Source organism: Eumetopias jubatus, unplaced genomic scaffold (assembly GCF_037043125.1).
Source record: "Eumetopias jubatus isolate StellerSeaLion01/CBP00866 unplaced genomic scaffold, mEumJub1_p1.0 scaffold_16, whole genome shotgun sequence".
Classification (NCBI taxonomy): Eukaryota; Metazoa; Chordata; class Mammalia; order Carnivora; family Otariidae; genus Eumetopias; species Eumetopias jubatus.
Window position 1 is genome coordinate 42,862,175 of NW_028274822.1, and position 16,155 is coordinate 42,878,329.

Below are 16,155 nucleotides of genomic sequence, written 5' to 3' on the forward strand. Positions count from 1 at the left end.
TCAACAGAATGACAGTGAGAACGAAACACTGTCAGGCAGCCAGGCTTTCAGAAATTTCAGAAATTTACACTGAAGAAAGATGACAGCTTTTAAGAAGCATACCAAATTCTGGCTGCTTCCCTCTGAGCTAGCATGCTCATAACTTTAAAAGATGTGAATGGGGTCAGAGCTGTGCTGAGAGTTTACCTAAAGAGACATACTTTGGCAGCAGGTTCGAGGGATGTAAAATATTAAATACTTATACAAGAAATTGGGACTGTCTGTGTGACATAATTTAAGAAGACACACTAGGCACCATCTGTTCTTAAAACATGACCTCCCATGGCTTTTTAAATTGCCAGTAATGACCACTATTTGGTATGACTTCTTTTTAGCTAGTGTCTTCCAAAGACTTCTTTATAATACCTACTAGTGGCAGAAGCATTGCTCTAGCACCCAACAATCCTTAATAGAGATTCTTTTATAAGCTTATTTAATAGGCCCCGTTCCAGACACCAGGTCCAGTAATAATGGGGAAAAAGTAAAACAGACATCGAGATTTAAAATCATCTGGAACACAATTTGGTCTAGTCTTTCTGCTTCCCTCTGTACAGGGTCCCCTCCCACTGGAAACTCTGTTTTACCACATAAATGTCTGCTCTTTTGTCCTTCTATGTTTCTGCTAAAGATGAAAAGGTTAAGAGAATATTATTTAATAGTTGCACAAAATGCTATGGAAATAAGCTACCTTTTGAACCCCATAGGATTAAAGACAACTTAAACTTCCACCATCCCTCATGAAATGCATGAGAGCAAGAATTAGAAAGGGTTGGAATACTCCTTGATTTTGGCAAGTGGAAGAGTTTGTTGGTGAAATGTCCTGGAATAAGTACCAGATTATGGATTATTTATTCTATATGGAGTAACCCAGGATTCCTAATCTCAAGCAGGGCATTTCTGCAAGCATTTCTACAATTCCCATGGCATAGAATCTTTCTGGTTGTTCATTCTTTCCAAAATCCATATTGAAATTTTGATCAGAGGTATATAGAAATGTGCAAAGTAAGACTTTCTCTCAGTAGGCTCTTGTTTGATTTATTTCTCAAGCATTCTGGATTCAGTGCCTCCACTAATTAAATCGTATAACCATTTGAAATGGTATTTTAAAGCAGAGGGAAACAAATAAATCTATGTCAAATTGTGTAAAGCAAAAACTACTGTCACATTTCTACCACCATCCTGTTTACTCTTAATTTAGAGGTTATTCAAGTCATTTAATATGGACATCTGTCCATTTTTTATTGCTTTCCTTATAATTTGTGTACTTTCATCATGCTCTTCTCTTCTGTTTCAGGATGTATTCCTTCCTTCAAAGTTAACTCTTCCACTTATACCTTTGTTTTTTTCACCAAACTGGTAAAATAATACCCTACCAATTATTTCCTTATATCACATTCTCAACATTTCCTTTTCAAGTGTATCCTTTCTTCTTTGTCTTTACTTATGATTGCCTCTCCTCCTAAAACATAACCTAACTAACAAATTAATTCTAATATTACCTGTACTCTTAATGGCAAATAAAAATCATGTTCTGCCAGAAAAACTGAATTATCCTGAGGAACAAAGCAGCCACTTTACGTGAATTCATTTAAAATCTGAAAAAATTGTCAAAGTACAAATAATGTGAAAAAAGTTATATCAGAAAGCTACCCAGATATTAAACTAAACATATAAAATTAATTTGTTTTATATTTTAACATTTAGGATTATAATAGCAATACATTGAGGTCTTAGAACCACACAAATTAATTAATCAAATTATTAAAAATTAATAATCAATATTTTCAGAGGAAGGACATAATTTATTTCTCTATATAGTATGTGGTATCTTATATACTTTACCATGCACTTAACATTTTGAGACTGACTTTTTGAAGGTTATTTTTAACAACAACAACAAAAAACGTAAAGTTTCACCAATTTTCAGAAGTGTTCAATAGTTTTATACTCAGTTCACTCATTTTGGAAACTCATTGATTTTCTCTTCTTGAGTATTAACAGATCAAACTATCAGATTCTAAGTAGTGATGAGCTTGGATATGATTTGAAAACTACTCCAAAGTCACCAAATGAAATACTAAATCTTTTAAAGGATTTGTTTGTTCATATTGCCATATATATAGTATTGTATTTACAACACAAATATGCGTGAAACCAACAAAGATTTTAACATCACTAGACAGAATATGCCCTAAAGTGGAAGTGACAGGAAATTTTTGAGAGTAAGTGCTTTTATGTTATAATGATTTTATTTGAAGATTGTGATAACTTTTGTTTTCTGTGAAACTCAGTTTGTAAGGATTCGGATAATAAATACTCATCAAGGGGCGCTTGGGTAGCTCATTCATTAAGCATCTGCCTTTGGCTCAGGTCATGGTCCCAGGGTCCTGGGATCGAGCCCCGCATCGGGCTTCCTGCTCGGCGGGAAGCCTGCTTCTCCTTCTCCCACTCCCCCTGCTTGTATTTCCTCTCTCACTGTGTCTCTCTCTGTCAGATGAATAAATAAAATCTTTAAGAAAATAAATAAATAAATACTCAACAATGTAGAATGATTGTTTTATAAAAATAGATCAGTTTAGCTTGGAAAATAAGGTTGGGTATTTTAGCTCTGAATTCCAGCTCTCTCTCTTACTACTACTACTAACATTTTCCCAATGATATACAAAGTTATCACCTAATTAACTGCAAAATACATACCTCCTGACTGTTTTCATGTCCTGAATGAATGATTTTATATCTGTGTGACTGAAATTATGCCAGGAAGGATACCAGCCATGTAATTAGCATGGAATCAGTATATGGCAATGTGTTATTTCTTTCAGATGACCCAAATAGTAGATACCCTTTGAATTAACTGGCAGATCATAGCAAAAAACAAACAAACAAAAAACAAAAACAAACACAAACAAACAAACACAAAGAGTAAAACAAGAAGAGTATCAGCAATTTTTTAAAAAGATTTTATTTATTTATTTATTTTAGAGAAAAATTGTGTGCATGTGGGGGGAGGGGCAGGAGGGACAGAGAGGGACAAGCTGACTCTGTCCTAAGCATGGAGCCCCATGCAGCGCTCAATATCAAGACCCTGAGATCATGACCTGAGCTAAAATCAAGATTTGGGCATTTAACCAACTGAGCCACCCAGGCACCTCAGCAATTGTTATATGTAAGTGATGAGTGCCAGAGAAAACATCAAATAGTGAAGAACACAATTATTCCTGGAATATGTATAGAGATAGAGGCAAAAGCAGAATAAAGTGATACAATTCAAAATATAGGTACTTGTGTTTTAGAGACTTGTTAATCCTGTTGCTTGGGTCTGAATATACTAAAAAAAGGCATAAGATTTTATTATTGGTATTTTAGCTTCCTATGGTAGGTGATTACCATAGAAGACACTGACTGCATCTGATGAATACTCTATAAGTCGGAATTTCGTGGGGAGCCAAAGTGTTTTTAGGATATTAAATTTTACCTAAGAATGTCTATGATCCTTTAAATACAGGAAACATTGAAATGAACAAAGGCTACAGATGTTTGTTTGTTTGTGGTAGTGATTTTTGTGGTGGTGGAGATGGATGCAGGCATAAAAGAAATTGTCTTTATTTCTTCTAAAAGTTTGCATAGCTAAGTATGCAACTGGATTTCTTAATGAGGAATATGAAATATGTCATTACTAAAATTTATCTATGGAATGCTTTAAAAAATCAAAAGTATACTTTAAGGAGAATTTTGTTAAAGTTATTAAATTCCTGTTGTTTTGCCTGTGTAGTTACCAAGCAATGGAAATTATCTTCCTCTATAAACAGTTCCATAACAAATGGGACAGGTTGGCCAATCATATTGTATTCTAATCTCCGTAGATAATCTCTTTTTTTTTCTTTTGTTTCCTAGAGCATTGATCCATCATTTGCAGACACTAAGCACTAAGTACATATTAGCATACTTTTAGACTCAGAAAACTGAAGTTCCAGCCAAAGTGAACCTGTTAATAAGTGTCCAGCCATCCCCTCTTTTAAGCATATGTTCATTAGTAATATAAACATTCCAAATCTGCTGTATTTAAGGATGTAAATTGGGTAAAACAACTTAGCTTTAATTAAAAAGAAAATATAGCCATCTCTCCTGGATGATTATGTTGATGCAAAGATCACTGTGGTAACTATGTTCCTTACAACTTTCAAAAGATATTAGGTATAAGTCAAATAAAGTCTAATGACCTCCACTGGCTGGGGAGCTAATTCAGAGGGAAGTTTTATGATCTCATTTGAAACTTAACCATAGTTCCTTTTGTGTGTAATTGTTAAACCAGGATTGCCAAAAAATTGTCCATCCTTCTCTAAAGAATGTCTTTGAAATACTCAATCACTTCAACCCTAGGAATAAAGAATATATAGATCATAGAATAACTCCTTACTTAACACAAAACTGCTTCCAAGTAATGAGCAGTAATGTTGAATTTAGTATATTCTTTATCTCAAATTCAGCCATTCAGAAAAAAAATGAAAATTCTCCTTATGGTAAAATAACCACTTTGGAAATATTTAGTTCTTTATACATATAACATATTTCATTCCTTACTAAAAGAGGAAGAGGGAGAGAAAGAGAGAGAAATACCAAGACAGAGAGAGAGAGTATTGTTTGATATGAATTAACCAGCAATTTGCTAATTTCTTTCTTTTTATTTAGAACTTACATTAACAATTTCATAAAATGCACATATTCACTAAGCAAGAATCTGCTAAACTATTTTAGTTGCCTGAATGTTTTTTCCATAATGACTCTTATTTTACATCATTAGTTGTAAGAAACCATGACAAGGAAGCACTAAAATTAGTGAAAAAGCTGACAGAAGTTCAAGACTGAATCAGAAACCTGCCAAGAAAATGTATTTTTGTCACATACAACAGAGAAATAGTATGTATGTGTTAGACAATTTTGAACTTCAGTGAAAATGGACTAATATAGCTATATACTAATAATACAGAGTCCTAGCTCTGTACTTTCTCTACTTTTGCTCCCAGTTGCTCCATAAAACAAATGTTTTCCTCTGTCCATTCAAATGGTCTAGAACAAAAACGATCCAGTGAAAAGACACAGGGGGTGGATAATTTTGGCAAAACTAGTTTTGAAACCAGAACATGGCAATAAGCAGTGGAAAGAGCCCAGGATTTGGACACTTCATTGATCTGCCTTTGAGAATCATATCTTTGAATAACATTCACTATATACATTGTAATTCCTAATGCTTCCCACAATGAGGAGAATTAAAGAATTATGATACTGAAGATCTCTAGGATTATTCAATTAAACTACTTAAATTCATTTATTTCTTCATTTATTTGATTTTTAAAATATTTTTAAAGTAATATTGGATTTCATCATAGGCCCCAAGGTTAGACTATATACTCAAAGTCAAGTGCTACTTAGTGATGTAGTAATAGGATCTAGGTCCCTGATATAACATCCAGGATATTCCACATTTTCTTCACTGCTACTCTCAACTCCCCTTCTCTGCAAATGGGACTCTATGGCTCCATTAGAAATTAGGAACAATGGCTCACATACACCAAAGTGGAGCAAACAACTGTCCGTGAATTCTTTCTTCAATGAATATCTCTTGCCACCTTTCCTAGGCAAAATTCTCTTTGATCTTAAAATATGAAAGAAGGTTCTTCAACTGATTGTCATTGTATCCACAAAAACCACCCAGCTTCTCCCCTACTTCAAATTGATGAAGGAACTTCAAAATAAGGTAGACATGTTGGTGAAAGATTAAAAATATTATAGAAAACATTATTAATTGAAAGTGATGGGGGCACCTGGGTGGCTCAGTCGTTAAGTGTCTGCCTTTGGCTCAGGTCATGATCCCAGAGTCCTGGGATTGAGCCCCACATCGGGCTCCCTGCTCGGCGGGAAGCCTGCTTCTCCTTCTCCCACTCCCCCTGCTTCCTGCCCTCATTATCTCTCTCTGTCAAATAAATAAATAAAATCTTTTAAAAAAAGAAAGAAAGAAAGAAAGTGATGGTACATCTTGAAGAAAATACATGAACTATATATTCTCTGGAGAATTAAATATTTTCAACAGGACATCAGGGAGATGGATTAGTACTATTAAAAGAAACAAAAAGGTATCTGGAGGAAGCTATTTTGATGTATTGCTGCATGGCTCAGGTAAGATACAAGGTCCCATTTGATGGTTTTCCCAAAGAATGGCTTAAAGATCAAATTTTGTGATGCCCCAAAATGGCTAAAGTTTATGGGCCCACCACAGATTGGATTGAGGCATCTCAACTTGGTTACAGTTTAGAGTCATACAGAGAGCTTTTCTAAGTCCTGTTGCCCAAGCCATGATCCTGATAAATTAAATCAGAATCTTGTACAGCAAAACACAGTCATCAATATTTTTTAAAGCTCCTCAAGCAATTACTTTGAGCAAGGTAGAACCACTGATTAAGAGTAAATGTGAGGGACTTCTGAAATGATAGAGTAAGGAAATTGGTGGAAGCTGTCACAGAAGAGTAAAAATTTAAATGATATATTTTTTTAAACTATTTAAAATCTCTGGTAGTTACCCTAAAGGCATACACCAAATGGAGAAACATTCATTCAAGCAAACTGTGAAATCTCAGTAAAAACAGTGAGAGTTTGTATCTTTTGAGACACAATTCACTCCATTAACATGAATCCCAGCCTTATGTTACAGAGGCTCTGTGTAGCCAAGAAGACAAGGAATCCCTCTCCTACCAGCTTCGGTGTGGGACTATGGTTTCAGGGACAGAATGCTGACATTTTTTTTATTTCCCTACCTCTACTCCTTGACTCAATACCATGTTGTAGAAAGTCTCTTCCAGACAAGCATAGACAACAGAATTGGATCTCTCGCCTCCTCAGTCCTCATCTGAAGAGAATCTATACTGGACACAGTAGGGGAAGAATATTGGGGCCTTCAAAGTCTGTGCCCCAGCATACTTATAGGAGGGAGATGCAGCTAAAAAGAACAGGGTCTTCCATCTTCCCCAGTGCCTATACATAAAGCAGAAATGTCACTCCAGGAAAGCAGGTTTCTAGCTCCAGCTATCATGCAGTGGTTTAAGGTTTCTGCCCAGAGAGAAAGATAGGGTGAAAGACCAAATAGTCCCACATCTCTGCCTGAGAGGACTGATTTTATTTGAAGCAGAGAAAGGAGGACTCTATTCCTAAAGTCATTGTCAAAAAGTAGAGGTCTTTGTGGATAGCAATTAATAGGACGCTAGTAGCCTTTTAATTGGACAATATTGTAGAGTAGCTGGAAGTTTAATAGAAAGAACAGTCAAAAAGAACTCTCCGGGGATTGCATTTAACTGTGGGGGGTTGGAGTCTCCTATGCATGTGCTTCAGTGCATCACAAAGGAGCAATAAACAACATGTAATGTGGACTTCAAAACACTCCCCAAGTTGCAGCCAATTTATCAACATGGGATGGAACCTCTACTGGCACAAGGAGCTTAAACATGACCTATGACCAAACACTAACTGAACAATAAGCTACTCTGATCCAAGGAGACTCCTGGAGTCAGGTTTATAAATATTATCATAATCATCCTTATCATTCTGAAAGACTGTGCATCCGCATAGCAGAGCACTCTAAGGAATGATCAGAGGGAAGCTTCAGAGTTACCAGTTCTTGATTGAATATGGGGCAAAAAAAAAATCATATGTTTTTAAACTCTGAACTCTATGCCATACACATAGTTAAAAGTAAAGGACAAATATCTAAATGGTTAAGGGGGCTTAAACATAACCTGCAACTCATAAGTGGTTATGCTGACCGGGGGTGGGAGTGGGGCACGGGAATCCCTAGATAAAAGATTAAAAAAAAAAAAAAAAGCTCAATAAGAACATCAAAGTCTTAAAAATGCAGGGAGAATATTTTGCAGAATTAGCAGCATTCAGAAAGAAATGAACAACTAGAGGGGCGCCTGGGTGGCTCAGTTGGTTAAGTGACTGCCTTCAGCTCAGGCCATGATCCTGGAGTCCCTGGATCGAGTCCCACGTCAGGCTCCCTACTCATTGGGGAGTCTGCTTCTCCCTCTGACCCAACTCCCTCTCATGCTCTCTCTCTCTCTCTCAAATAAATAAATAAAAATCTTTAAAAAAAAAGAAATGAACAACTAGAAATATTATATTTGAAAAAAAAGATTTCAAATCAATAACCTAACAGTCTGCCTTAAGAACGCAGGTAAAGAAGTGCAAATGAAATCCAAAGAAAGCAGAAAAAAGGAAATAAGAAAGACAAGAACAAAAGTAAGTGAAATAAAAAAATAGAAAAACAGTAGAGATAATTGTTTTAAAAATAGTAATTTAGTTTTTTAAACTAACAAATTTGACAAAAGTTTAGCTTGGCTGAACAGGAAAAAAGAGGGAAAATTCAAATTACTAGAACCAGGATTTAAAGAAATGCTACCAATACAGACGTTACAGAATAAAAAGAATTATGGACAAATACTTTGAACAATACTCCCAATACTCTACAGATTCAATGGAAATATATGTCTGTATGAAAACTTGTACACAAATGATTGTAGCAACATTATCCATAATGACCAAAATGTGAAAACAAACCAAATGTTAATCAACTGATGAATGGATACATAAAATATTTTATAGCCATATACTGAAATATTATTCAGCAATAAAAAAGAAACAAAGGACTGATCCATGCTACAACTTGAAAATATTGTGCTAAGTGAAAGATAGAATTTATAAATGGTTGGCTATTGCATGATTATATTTATTTAAGATGTCCAAAAGCTATCCACAAAGACCTCTACTTTTTGACAATGACTATAATTCTATAGAGAAAATAGATTAGTGGTTACATAAGAATAGGGTATTCAAATTGGAGTAAAATGAGAAGTGACAGCCAATGCGTAAAAATTTTCTTTTGGGAGGCATTTGTAAATATTCTGAAATTAGATTATGATGATCGTTGCGCGGCTCTATGAATATACTAAAATACAACTGGACACCTTAAATGAATGAACTGCGTGTTATGTGAACTGTATTTCAATAAAGTTGATTAATGAATAAATAGCTAGTGAAAGCAAAGAAAGAGAAGGAGTAAACATTACTAATTGTTCGCACATTCCTCCCATGCACATCACCTGGGGGTGGGAAGCTTATGGCTTTACAAATATCAATACAAGGCCATACATGCAAAGATTCACATTTTGTTAGTCAGATGTGGGCCAAACTTTGATACTTGTTAAAATAGTCTCAGATTTTTCTAATGTGCACTTACTTTAAGAACCATTAAGATAGGGAGACTTGGGGAAGAAATGAATGGAAGACAGGGAAGAAACAAAAATATGTGGCTTGAACAGTGTGTGATATCAACATTGACATATTGATATTGATATCCCCACTTTTTTCTTGGTCTAGTTAGAGTTCTTTATAATGATAATATTTTGTATTTCCTTATCAAAAGTCTCTAACAATTTTCCATAGAAGACAAACAAAGCATACAGCTTTTTTCTCTTGTTCACATAAAGAAATTTTACTATTATTGTTACTTGGGTATGAAGCAGAAAATAAGCATATTGACCATCTAGTGCTGTTAACTCAATTTTTCTACATTTGTGAGATTTCTTCTTAATCACATCAGAATTTCAAATATTTAACATTATTCATTGCATAGGACCCATTTGTTGTCCAAGAATGGACAGTATACTATCCAGCTCTTATGTCCATTTTTGTGTTTGGGTGCTATTTACCACTAATATTACATCAAATCTGAGAAAACATTCCTTAGGAATTTTGGGTTTAAAATTACTTGTCTGCCAATCTTTTTAGTTTTGAAAGCTGCTGCTTCCTACAGCTTCACTAGCTTCATTCCCAAGAAAGATTTTCCCATTTGTAAATATTCACTATAAATGTCGATTACTTTCAGCCTATAACAAGATTCAGTCCCACCCTCCCGCCATTTACTAAACTGAAACTCATATGTAACAATTTATGCAAAATGTTGGTATGGGTGGTATCTAACAAAAATTATAACTTCCATCATGGAAATGTGAATGCATAATTAAGACCAGAGGTCAAAATTTCCATAATGATGTAGCCAGATGAAATGTGTTCCAGGATGCCTTTGGGAATCTAGCAACTTTGTCACACATTAATGCTTATTAGATGAAAATGAGTTTCACTGTCCAAATTAGATCTTGAAAGCTATTCCTCTTCACTTACAGGCTGATTGCTGCCAAATATTAGCTGACTTAATAGTATTTATTCAATAAATCTGATAGTTATATTTTATCAATTAACTGCAATTGATTTAAATGAAAATATTACTATAGTATAAAAGTAGATGAACAAAGTCCTTGAAGCCTATTGCTTAAGATTTTAAAAATAATACAATATATATGATAATTGAAAAATTTTTTATATGTTATATACATGTAACATATAAGATTAGTTTTTACATTTAGTGTATCATTTGACACAAATTATTTAAGATTTGGTTTTGGATTAATATGCTAAAATTGAAAGATTCATGAAAGTATGATAATATAATGATTTAATGAACAGAACAAATGACCATGACTACATCCAATATGAAATCTTTTCCAAATCCACCATCCTTCATTAACTGTAATGAATTGAAACATTTTAAGTTGTGATATAGAACTTCAAGTGATTTTGTGAAGCCTCTTTGGTCAATGTAGTGGTAGGCATTTTATCATCTGTCAAATATAAAAATGAGGGTTAATAATAAAAAAATTGAAAATTTGACAATGCTTTACACCTGTTAAAATATTATTATGGAGGTAAACACAAATGATATTCTGTTGGGTAAAATTAATGATGGCTCATGGAAATCAATTTTGTTTTATTGATTATGAATGCTAAATATATTTATTCTGAGATTTTCCCTAAAAACTTCAAAACAAGATGTTTGTATTAATTTCTAAACAATGATTTAAAAACAAATTCTGAAATGGTCAACTAATCAAGTCATCAAATGTGTTGTAGATAATTTAAGTTTATTACTATATTATTCTTTTGGGCTAAATAAAAACAACCTGTGCAAAACTCTCAAAACAATCAATTCACTAATTTTCTAACTTCTCTGCCTCTCCAACTCTACTGAACCTGAAGTTCTTTAATAGCAGGCAGAATATCTAATTTATTTTTCATTCTTAAAAGTAAGCTAAAGTAGGCACTCAATGTTTATTTAACAATAAGCATTTGATTCATCATTAGTGTGTAAGAATGCACCTGTTTTCTTTTTTTTTAAAGATTTTATTTATTTATTTGAGAGAGAGAGAATGAGAGACAGCACGAGAGGGGAGAGGGTCAGAGGGAGAAGCAGACCCCCCCCCCCCCGAGCAGGGAGCCCGATATGGGACGCGATCCCAAGACTCCAGGATCATGACTTGAGCTGAAGGCAGTCACTTAACCAACTGAGCCACCCAGGTGCCCGAATGCAACTGTTTTCTGTACATTGATTTTATATCCTGTGACTTTACTGAACCATTTATCAGTTCAAGTAGTTTTTTTGGTGGAGTCTTTGGGGTTTTCTATATGTAATATCATGTCATCTGAATATAGTGAGAGTTTTACTTCTTCCTTACCAATTTGGATTCCTTTTATTTCTTTCTGTTGTCTAATTGCTATGGTTAGGACTTTCAGTACTATTTTGAATAAAAATGGCAAGAGTGGATATCCTTGTCTTGTTCCAGACCTTAGGGTAAAAGCTCTCAGTTTTTCACCCTTGAGTGTGTTAGCTGTGGATTTTTCATATGTGGCCCTTCTTATGTTCCCTGTAGACCTACTTTGAAGGGGGTTTTTATCATGAATGTATGTTGTACTTTGTCAAATGCTTTTTCTGCATCTATTGAAGTGATCATATGTTTTTTACCCTTTCTCTTACTGATGTGACACATCTTGATTGTTTTGCAAATATTGAACCACCTTTGCATCCCAGGAATAAATCCCACTTGTTTGTGGTGAATGACTTTTTAAAATATATTGTTGGATTTAGTTTGCAAATATTTTGTTGAGGATTTTTGCGTCTATATTCATGAGAAATACTGGCCTGTAGTTCTCTTTTTTGTGGTGTCTTTATCTGATTTTGGTATAGGGTATGACAGGCCTCAGAGAATGAATTTGGAAGTTTTCCTTCCTCTTGTATTTTTTGGAACAGTTTCAGAAGAATGGGTCTTAACTCTTTAAATATTTGGTAGAACTCACTTGTGAAGCCATCTGGTCCTAGACCTTTGCTTTTTGGGAGTTTTTTGATTACTGATTCAATTTCATTGATGGGAATTGGTCTGTTCAAATGAAGAAATTAAGAAAACAATCCCCTTTACAGTTACATCAAAACAATAAAATATCTAGGAATAAACTTAATCAAAGAGGTGAAAGACTTACACTCTGAAAACTATAAAATGCTGAAGAAAGAAATTCAAGATGATGCAAAGAAATGGAAAGACATTCCATGCTCATGAGTTGGAAGAACCAATATTGTTAAAATGTCTATCTATACTACCCAAAGCAATCTACACATATAATGTAGTCCCTATCAAAATATGAAGAGCATTTTTCAAAGAACTAGAAAAAACAACCCCAAAATATGTATGGAACCACAAAGGACCTCAAATAGCCAAAGCAGTCTTGAAAAAGAACAACAAAACTGGAGGTATCACAATTACAAATTTCAAGTTATATTACGAAGTGGTAGTAATTAAAACAGTATGGTACTGGCATAAAAATAGATAATAGATCAATGGAATAGGACAGAAAAGCCAGAAATAAACCCACAATTATATGGTCAATTAATCTTTGAAAAAGGAGGAATGAATATGCAATGGGAAAAAGACAAACTCTTCAACAAATGGTCTTAGGAAAACTGTACAGCAACATGCAAAAGAATGAATCTGGACAACTTTCTTACACCATACACAAAACTAAACTCCAGATGAATTAAAGACCCAAATGTGAGACCTGAAACCATAAAAATTTTTGAAGAAATGACAGGCAGTAATCTCTCAGACATCAGCCATAGCAACATTTTTCTAGATATGTCTCCTGAGGCAAGGGATATAAAAACAAACAAACAAATAAATAAATAAACTATTGGGACTACATCAAAATAAAAAGTTTCTACACAGTGAAGGAAACAATCAATAAAACTAAAAGTCAACCTACTGAATGGGAGAAGATATTTGCAAAAGACATATCCAATAAAGGGTTAGTGGTATCCAGTATATATAAAGAACTTATAAAACTCAACACCCAAAAAGCAATTAATCCAATTAAAAAATGGGCAGAAGACATGAACAGATGTTTCTCCAAAGAAGACATGCAGATGGATAATGGACACATTAAAAGATGCTGCACATCACTCACAATCAGAGAAATGCAAATCAAAACTACAATGAGATACCACCTCACACCTGTCTAAATCAAAACACAAGAAACAACAAGTATTAATGAGGATAGAACTACAATATGATTCAGCAATGCCACTTCTGGGTATGTATCCAAAGGAAATGAAATCCCTATCTTGAAGAGATAGCAGTACTCCCATGTTCACTGCAGCATTATTCACAATAGCCACGATACAGAAGCAACCTAAGTGTACACTGATGAATGAACGGATAAAGAAAATGTGATAAGTGTGTGTGTGTATATAAAATGAAATATTATTTAGTTTTAAAAAGAAGGAAATCCTGCTGTTTACAACAACAAAGATGAACTTGGACGACATATGCTAAGTGAAAAAAAACAGATATAGAAAGATAAATACTGCCGTATCTCACTTATATGTGGAATCTAAAAGTCAAACTCATAGAAGCAGAGAGTAGAATGATGGTTGCTAGGGGCTTAGGATTGTGGGAGAAATAAGGAGATATTGGTCAAAGGGTACAAATTTTTAGTTATGCAGGATTAATAAGTTCTAGAGAATCTAATGTACAACATTAGGATAAATAAGTTCTAGAGTTTCTAATGTACAACATGATGACTACAGTCAAGAATTCTGTATTGTATACTTACATACAATATACTTGTGGTGAGAACAACTAGTGTTGTCACCACACACACACAAAAGGTAATTGTGTGAGATGATGGTTATATTAATTACCATTTCACAAAATGTATGAATATCAAAATATCGTGTTATCCACTTTAAAGATAGCCAATTTTTATTTGTCAGTTATACCTCAATGAAACTGGAATAAAATAAAATAAATAAAATAAAATAAAGGTACCAAAGCAATTAACATCCTTATTTCACTAATACATTTAGTTCAGTAGTTTGAGATTATTACATATTAAATTTTATGCAAAGAATACTTTGTCAAGTGGTAATTATAACAATGACCTCCTAGTGATAAGTAAAAAGATATGCTAAATCTTTTAGTTTGATTAATATAGGCTGAATCTATATTTGTTTAGAGACACATTTATGAAAACTTGCTTTTCTGACAGCTGGGTATATTTCATGGCAATTGAAAATATTTTTCTTTACTTTGTGCCGTGAGTGGAATGTATTTACAGAAATATATTGTTATGAGTCCTAGTGGTAATGGGCAAACTTTTTCAGCCCACGTGGCATTTCAGTCAAATGTGACTAAATGTGTTGTATATGAGCACATGAGATTCTGCCCCTCTTCTAAGCTAATATATGATGTGTTACATTATATTTAATTAAAAATTAACATTATTTTAATATCACAACATTCCTACAAAGAAAAAGATTTACATATGTTTAAATTCAAAAGCAAGAAATGTGGCAAATGTTCATTGTATTCAAAAAATAATCAACTTTAATAAGAACATAGATAAAATTTCATCTTGAAAAATAAGAAAATAACTATCTGAATTTAGAAAGTTATTTATACATTTTAATTGTGTTCATTCCCAATAAATACCAGTAGGTAGTCAATTGTCTATCGGTATGCTTTATAATAGAAATTAATTTTATTTTTTCACTGAAACAAAATCCTACTATTAAAAGTCACACTCTGATGTGTGTATGCATGGGAGCGCATGACTACAATAATACTGCTTTGCATTTATTGCAGAGTTTGCCAGGGTTGACTCTGTCACTGGCAGCAATCTTAATATAATGTTTACTAATAGCTCTGTAGAGGAGCTCTATTTCCATAGCAACAAATGAACAATACTAGAGAGATTAATCACTTCTACATTATCAGTGTATAGTTTGCTGTAAAGCAATGTTTTGTAGTTTGATAATTGCAAGTCTAGAATGATTGTACATTATGAGCTGATTAACATAAACACTTAAGATGAAGAATGTCTCTGCTGAAATGGGAAGAGCATTGCAAAATAGGCAGGACTATATAATAAATATGGCCATGGTTCAAAGACTAGGTGTGGAGCTATTAAATTGTAGCATTAGTCATATTATTTGGCACTGGTCATTTGATATGGCCCATTCCTGATGGGCCCTTTATTGGCAATACACACCACATACACACACACGCACACAACACATGAAAAGAATGACATTAGAATTTTAGGCAAAGATCCTTCATGAAATTATCTCTACAAAAAGCCCTAGCTGGTCTCTAGAAATTTTAGCTTTGACTGTAAGTAGATGCTATGTGAGATCTATGTCTAGACTTCCTTTTCATAAACACCTAGATTTCATTTAAGTTATTTGGATATAGTAAAGATCTATCATAGATTGCCTCAGGTTATTGTACTACCCAGATAGTACCCTTAATTGACGACTATGTACTTTTACAAAAGAAGGGATATTATTTGAAGGCTTTGTGAACAGTAGCCTCGTAGAAACACAATGCATGTTTCATATAGTAAAGGCACAAAAGATTGCATTTACTTAGTATTTCACCACTACTGATACAAAAATAATTGGCAGAAGAATTAACTTTTCATTGTATTGAATTGAGAGACTCTGCTGTTTTTGTCATTTCATTTGTAAGAACAAAAATTTCCATAAGGATGGATCAGAAGAAAAAATCCATTAAAAAATCTTTAAAATCAGAAGAAAAAATAATTTCATTTCAATCTATTAAAATTGGAACCAGCCTATGAGTTCCTTTATATCTGAATTGTGTTTAAGAATGAGTGGCAAAATAAATA